Source organism: Octopus bimaculoides, chromosome 1 (assembly GCF_046866305.1).
Source record: "Octopus bimaculoides isolate indiv1 chromosome 1, ASM4686630v1, whole genome shotgun sequence".
NCBI lineage: Eukaryota > Metazoa > Mollusca > Cephalopoda > Octopoda > Octopodidae > Octopus > Octopus bimaculoides.
The window spans coordinates 134258895-134266394 of NC_142928.1; the positions used below are offsets into that span (position 1 = coordinate 134258895).

At 35.8% G+C, this 7500-nt stretch overlaps 1 protein-coding gene across 6 annotated transcripts in view; it reads left to right on the forward strand.

The window, feature by feature from the left end:
- Positions 1 to 7500, forward strand: part of LOC106870290 (paladin) — a 137693-nt gene that overhangs the window by 70964 nt on the left and 59229 nt on the right. The window contains exon 1 of one of the 6 annotated variants that reach the window (XM_014916316.3): positions 6163 to 6409. The exons of the other annotated variants lie outside the window; for them this stretch is intronic. The gene's annotated coding sequence lies outside the window, so the exon portion shown is untranslated. Of the gene's footprint in view, positions 1 to 6162; positions 6410 to 7500 lie in introns of those variants that run through there. 6 annotated transcript variants of the gene reach the window in all.

A 7500-nucleotide genomic window follows, 5' to 3' on the forward strand; every position in this document is an offset into this window, starting at 1 on the left:
CCACTTTTAATTAATACATCAACCTGGTATGGAATTGCGAATTTACAGTCCGCTAACATCACATCCATGACCTGTTGAAAAATTGCAGGTGTAACCTTTAAACCAAATGGCAATCTGTTATATTTATAGAGTCCTTTATGCGTATTCACTGTTAAAAATTTTGAGCATTCCTTGTCTACTTTAATTTGTAGGTACGTATCAGACATCCAGTTTCAGAAATATCTTGCCACTATTTAATTTTGCAAAAATATCCCCCAGAGTAGGTAGTGGATAGTGGCACATTTTTAAACAGTCATTCAAACCAGTAGAAAAATTGGCACACACCTTGAATTTGTTATTCTTTTTTATAATACAGTTGGTGCTGCCCATTTAGAATAATCTACTTTTTGAACAATTCCCTTTTTCTCAAGTCTGTCTAATTCTTCATCCACCTGTTTTATTGCAGCAAAAGGTACCTTTCTATTGGGTTTGAACACAGGCATGGTGTTTTCATTTATTTGAAAACACACCTCAGTCTTAGTACAGAGACCTAATTTATCCAACAGTACTTCAGGGAACAAGTTTTTAAATTTTCTCTTCAATTAATTTGATGAGATATTTTTATTGGTGGGACAGCCATTTATTTTTTTTACAGTACAGACTTATGTGGAGGTCCCATAAGTCAAACAACTTCATCCAGTCTGTACTAAACGGATTGGTTGCATTTTCTAACATGCAAACTTTTGCTCTACAGGTCTTTCCATGAAACGTAATATTGCTCCAAATTTTGTCTACGAAGTGTAGTTTTTCACCTGTCACTCCTCATACAATTTTGAATGTTTTTCTTATCGTAGGTTTCCCAATTCTTTTCCACGTGTCGGTATCAATAATTGAAATGTCGCTACCAGTATCTAGTTAATTCACTTCGTTTACTTTTACATGTACAAATTTCCTCTTTTTGGTGTTGTTTCTACTTTCTGTTGAGAAAAACTTTAGAATTTTTTATGTTCGACCTTCCTAACTTTGCTCTGGAATGTGCGATCTTGTGTCCTATTTTTTGGGGAACTGTAACATTTCCACATTTTGAAAGGACATTCCTTCTTGAAATGTAGGCCTCCACATCTGTAGCATGGGTTTGGTCCTAACATTTTTTTTTGTTTATTCCTTCCCAGTCAACATACCTGTACTTGTAAGAAATCCTTCTCTTCAATTTTTTTTTTTACATCCTGTCACAAGTTTATCATTCTTTGACACTCCTCTGCAACTGTCTGCAAAGTTAAACTGGCCTGTTTTTTCAAGTTTTGTGAGAATTCATGCATGTATCTCTGTATCTTTGTTTGCTGTTAGGAGTTAGTTCCTTCTGTTTAAACCTTTTGCACATTCTGTTTACGGTCCCGGCATACGTAACAAAGTTTTCATCCTCTTTTTTAACTAGATCCAACACTCCCATCGAGTGTTAAAGAGGGAACTCTTATTACTGAACATTTTTTATTGTAATTCAACTGTTTCTTGGAAACAAATTTCACTAGTCTTTTGGGGTTTTATAAAATTACAATATTTTTCATATTCTGACAGAGCTAATTGACACAATAATAATCTTACTTTTTCCTCATCTGTCCACAACTTGCTATCTTCCCTGAAGATTTCTTTGTACCTTCTGAAGTATGTCACAAACATTAAACCCTCCTTTGGGTTATAACTGAATTCTGCTATAGAGTTTGATACGCCATCTGGTGAAAACGAACTTATAGTGTTTCTGGACTACTTTATTAATGCCAGTGACTTCTGTTTGACTCTTGGGTACTGTTGTTTGACTCTTGAATACTGTTGTTTGACTCTTGTGCATGGTGTCCGATTCTTGAGTACTGTTGTTTGACTCTTGAGTACTGTTGTCTGACTCTTGTATTCTGTTGTTTGACTCTTGAGTACTGTTGTCTGACTCTTGTATTCTGTTGTTTGACTCTTGAGTCCTGTTCTTCAACTCTTGAGTACTGTTGTATACTGTTGTTTGACTCTTGGGTACTGTTGTTCGACTCTTGGGTACTATTATTTAACTCTTGTTGCTGTGCTGTTGTAGTTGTTGCTGCAACTTCTGTTGCTGTTCTTGCTGTTGCTTTTGCAATTGTATTTTAGAAGCTAATAGGTCTTCCATAATTAACAACTTTGTGTTACAAAAATTTGTTAACTGACCTGCATGAGATTCGAATCCTCATCACCAATATTGTTGTATCACCAATTATTATGATGACACTTTTTAACACTATAACCATGTAGTAACAATAAACTTATAATGAAGCAGGGTAAGAACAGCGTGATAATCCAACAAAAACTCTCCATGGACTATACATGAACCAACAAATGATATTCTGACAAACTACCAAAATGACACCTTACGACCTCCTGCAATTAATGTGTACTCTGCCATCTCATTCAGACCGCTATTATCTATAGTTGTTCAGTCAGTCTAGTCTCGCAGGTGGTGTTGTGACTGTACCCACTACACTCTCGGAGTGGTTGGCGTTAGGAAGGGCATCCAGCTGTAGAGACCTAGCCAGATCAGGCTGGAACCTGATGCAGCCTCCTGGCTTGCCAGCCCTCAGTCAAACTGTCCACCCCATGCCAGCATGGAAAGCGGATGTTAAATGACGACGACAACAATGATGATGATATAAATAATAAGGGTGGTTTGTTAGCAATTTTTCAACCAAAAGGCAAAAATATATACGTCACTGAAGTGACTAAAGCTGCTAGTCAGCAGTAGTATTACTAGAAATAAAAGTTAAAACTCATAGCCATGATAAGCACTTTCTTAATGACTGACAAGGGAGGCAAGATTCCACATACATTGTATATATATATATATATATATATGCACAGACAGACAGACAGACACACACACACACACACACACACACACACACACACATATTGTTATACTTGGGGATGATCATATTTTGCCAAGTTAAACACATGCACTGTATATTTGGTCATCGCTTCAGCTTTGTTATTGTTATTATTTTAGTTTCTTTGTCAAAGCTCTTTCATCACACCTTCTGTGACCTCTTCAGTGACTCTTTATCCCACGTGTTTTGTCTTGTTCAATTGGCAAAATATGACCACCTGCAAGTATAACAATATCTGTTTCAACATAGAATTTTACACCAAATCTTGCAAAACAAATATATATATCGTATATTTGCGACCTAAATGTGGTGGTTCCATAAGGGTTGATACTACTATTGTTTATAGCCCCAGGAAGACATCTCCTCCAGCTGGCTAATGACACACACTGTCAGTGTCTGATTAGTATTTGCGAAGGAAAATCATTGTTCCCATCTCTAGACTTACGTAAAACACACAGACCCGGGTTCCTGGGTGGTAACCTGTCATCAGTGTGTGATAATCACCAGCTAGGGATGAGAACTCATTCCAAACGCAAAATGCTATATGCTTTTTCCAGTCACAAACTGTCGCTGATCCTGAAAAAGGAGAAACAAGCAATATTAAGCCAGACACAGACAGTGTGTTGTTAGCTAGCTGGAGGAGATGTCTTCCTGGGGCTATCAACAACAGTAGCACGGTCCTCTATGGGACTGCCACATTTATGTGGCAAATGTACTTCACAATGCCAACTTTTAAAAATTCGAAAATTATCCAAAAACTTACAATACTTAATCATATCTAAGGGAAATGGAAATTAATAGAAATTTTCACTTCCAGTGGCCTAGCGTGTAAAAATTTAGTCCAAAGGCTATGTATTACTCATAAAATACAGTGTACATTTAAATATATAAGAGGAATCCACTCATGGGATTCCTCATGCTAGAATTATTTTATTTGCTAAACTAAAATTAGAAACCAATTGGTCCAGGAAACTAGATGGTAAAAGTTTTTATTTTTCATTTCGTTCCTTTCGGGATTTTATCCCTAATTTGTGGTTTTGGAACCTAGCTGTTCTTTCTAGCGTAAGGAATCCCATGAGTGGATTCCTCTTATGTGTTTAAATATACACTGTATCTTATGAGTAATTCATAGTCTTTGGACTAAATTTTTACACGCTAGGCCACTGGAAGTGAAAACTTCTATTAATTTCCATTTCCCTTAGATATGATTAAGTATATATATATATATATATATATATATATATAATATACACAAGCAGACAGACAGACACACACACACAAACGCACATATATGTATATATAAATAAAGAGTGCAAAATAGCACCAGCGATTGCTCTTTTTGTGAGTTTATCTCACAAGGGAAGAATCATTTAGCTTGCTGTGCCTGCTTCCACCAAATATAACGAGGTTAGTTTTTTTTTTTGTGGCTTTTAGAGTTAATTTTGACTCTTATTTTTATCAATCACTGGTGCAATTTTGCACCCTCTATTTATTAATTCCTTTTTGGTTTTTAATTGCTACCGAGCCACTTATACTATAATGTATTTAATATATCTTAATATATTAATATATCATTGTAGTATTTCTTTGTATATATATATATATATATATATATATATATATATATATATATATATATATATATATATATATATATATATATATATATATATATATATATATCTTTTACTCTTTTACTTGTTTCAGTCATTTGAATGCGGCCATGCAGGAGCACCGCCTTTAGTCGAGAAAATCGACCCCAGGACTTATTCTTTGTAAGCCTATAAGTCTCTTTTTGCCAAACTGCTAAGTTACGAGGATATAAACACACCAGCATCGGTTGTCAAGCGATGGTGGGGGGACAAACATAGACACACACACACACACACACACACACACACACACACATATATATATATATATACATATATACAACAGGCTTCTTTCAGTTTCCGTCTACCAAATCCACTCACAAGCCTTTGGTCAGCCTGAAGCTATAGTAGAAGACACTTGCCTAAGGTGCCACGCAGTGGGACTGAACCCGGAACCATGTGGTTGGTAAGCAAGCAACTTACTACACAGCCACTCCTGCGCCTAGTTGTTTACTGTCAACTTAATGTGACAAACCCATTAAGGGAATCATACTGCTGCTATTTAGCCCTAGGAAGCTAGACCGCTTCCTGTTGGCCTTGACACATTTCTTGTGTCCTTATATTTGTGAAGGGGAGACAAGCTTCCCCACCCAGCTTTAGTCTGCATTCAAGGATATGTTTCTGAGTCATTGCTCGTCATCAGCCTGAAGTAGCCAACTAGCTTGTCTCCCCTTCACAAATATAAGGACACAGGAAATGTGTCAAGGCCAACAGGCAGCGGTCTAGCTTCCTAGGGCTAAATAGCAGCAGTATGATTCCCTTAATGGGTCTGTCACATTAAGTTGACAGTAAACAACTGCTTTATTGTAACACTGCTGCTTATATCTCTCTGTGAGATTTATAATTAGATTATTTCTAATATATATATATATATAAAACACGAGATTGCTGATAAGTTATTGAGTTACACCATCTTATATATATATTTCATTAATTTAGGGTGATTAGTAGTTACATAAGGCTAATTGCATAATCAAGATTTAATGTCAAATGATCAGCGATATGTAACTTTTATGCATAATACTATAGCATTGAAAAAATGTTGACATAATTCTCTATCATGGAGGTGGCTAGCAATTGAGCCATACACACACATGTGTGTGTGTATGTATATATATATATATATATATATATATATATATATATATATATATATATATATATATATATATATGTATATATATATGTATATATATATATGTATATATATGTGACCGTGTGTGCAAATTTGGCGATTTTCTTTCTCTGTCTTCCCTTTTTTGAACTTTTCCTATATTTCTGACGAAGATCTCCGATCGAAACATTAAATCCTCTTTCTTTTCTTTCCTTTCCTGAGCGTCCAATAACACTGTACTTTTTCCATGTCCTCACGTTGTTTTTTCGCATTTTATTCATGTTTTTTCTTGTTTGTTCTTGTTTAAATTGACTACACACACACACACACACACATATATATATATACTGGTCTTGAGTTAGAGTTATTGTCCACAGGTTATGAGGTGTAGAGCGAGGGAAAGAATATAGTGATGTCGATTATGAACATGGCCAAGGGAGAAACCCCTGAGGTGTCTCCAAAATACAAATGTACTAGTTTCCACTTGTTATTTTTGTTCGGTTGTCCCGTGCAGGCCTTTTAGAAATGCCTGAGAATTTGTGGATGAGTTGGCTAAGTGATCACAAAGAGGTTCCTCTTCTCTTCTACTCCAAATGTTGTGTTGAGAGACTCTTATAACTGAAGGGTTGCTAAGATTTTTGTTGACAAGTTCCTCCTTAAAGGATTGACAGGGAATGTGAAAGTCATTCCCTGAAACAATTCCTGAGATTGATATCTGCGTCGAAATTTCATCCCATTTCACCATTTATGTCACTTTACATGTAAGTTTGTCTTTTATTATTATTTCTCATTTTTGTTATTTATTATTATCTTTCGTTTTTGATTTGTTGATTTTTGATGAGTGGTTTGGATGAAGTGATAGAGCATTGGACACTATTTGGTTACGACCCATTATGTTCTGAGTTCAAGTTCTGTGGCAGTGACTTTTGTCTTTTATCATTCTGGGCTTGATATAATGAAGTACCACACAAGTGCTGGTGTTGATTTAATCATGCAATCCCACCTTGCCACAATTTTTTTGGCCTTGTGCCTGATTAACAAATGAATATTGCTAACCCATTAAGGAGAGAAGACTGATGAATAAAGAATTGGTACCTCAATTCATGTGTCATTAATCAATAATCACTGTTGATATTCCATTGTAACTTTTGATGTAACACTTAATTTTATATGTCACCCTTCATCTTGAGTGAGCTTCTATATAGCTGCCCAGTCTGCTAGAAATAGCAACCAAATTTCTTTAAATCACACACTGCTATTTTAAAATAGGAAGGGTCTATTGGATAATGTAGTCCTAGGTAGAGCAGTCATGGCTGGAAAGCTTTTGATCATAATTGTGCTCAATATGGGTTGACTTGGGGCTAAACAACAAGGGCCAGATATTTTCAGAAACCTTTATTTGACAGAAATTTGTGGGGAGGGGTTGTGTGATTAAGCCAACCCCAGTAATTGACTGGTGCATTATTAGATCAAGCCTAGAAGGATGAAAAAAGGTAAAGCTAACAGCAGCATTTTAGGCAAGTGTCTTCTACTACAGCCTTGGGCTAACTAAAGCTTTGTAAATGGGTTTCATAGACAGGAACTGAAAGAAGCCCATCGCGTGTGCATGCGTGTGTGTGTGTAAGTGAGCATCACCATTGTACAAGCATTGTTTCTAGCTCTTCATGAAAAATATATTTGGCTACGGGAAATATTACCTTGCTTGGAAATAGGTGAAAGTTGGTAACAGGAAAGGCATCCAGCCATTAAAAAAATATTCCTCAGCAAATTCTGGCTGATTCATGCAAAATGGACGTTAAATGTAATGACTAGAGGCAGTTTTTGTTTACTAATTAGTTATCTTTTATCTTTT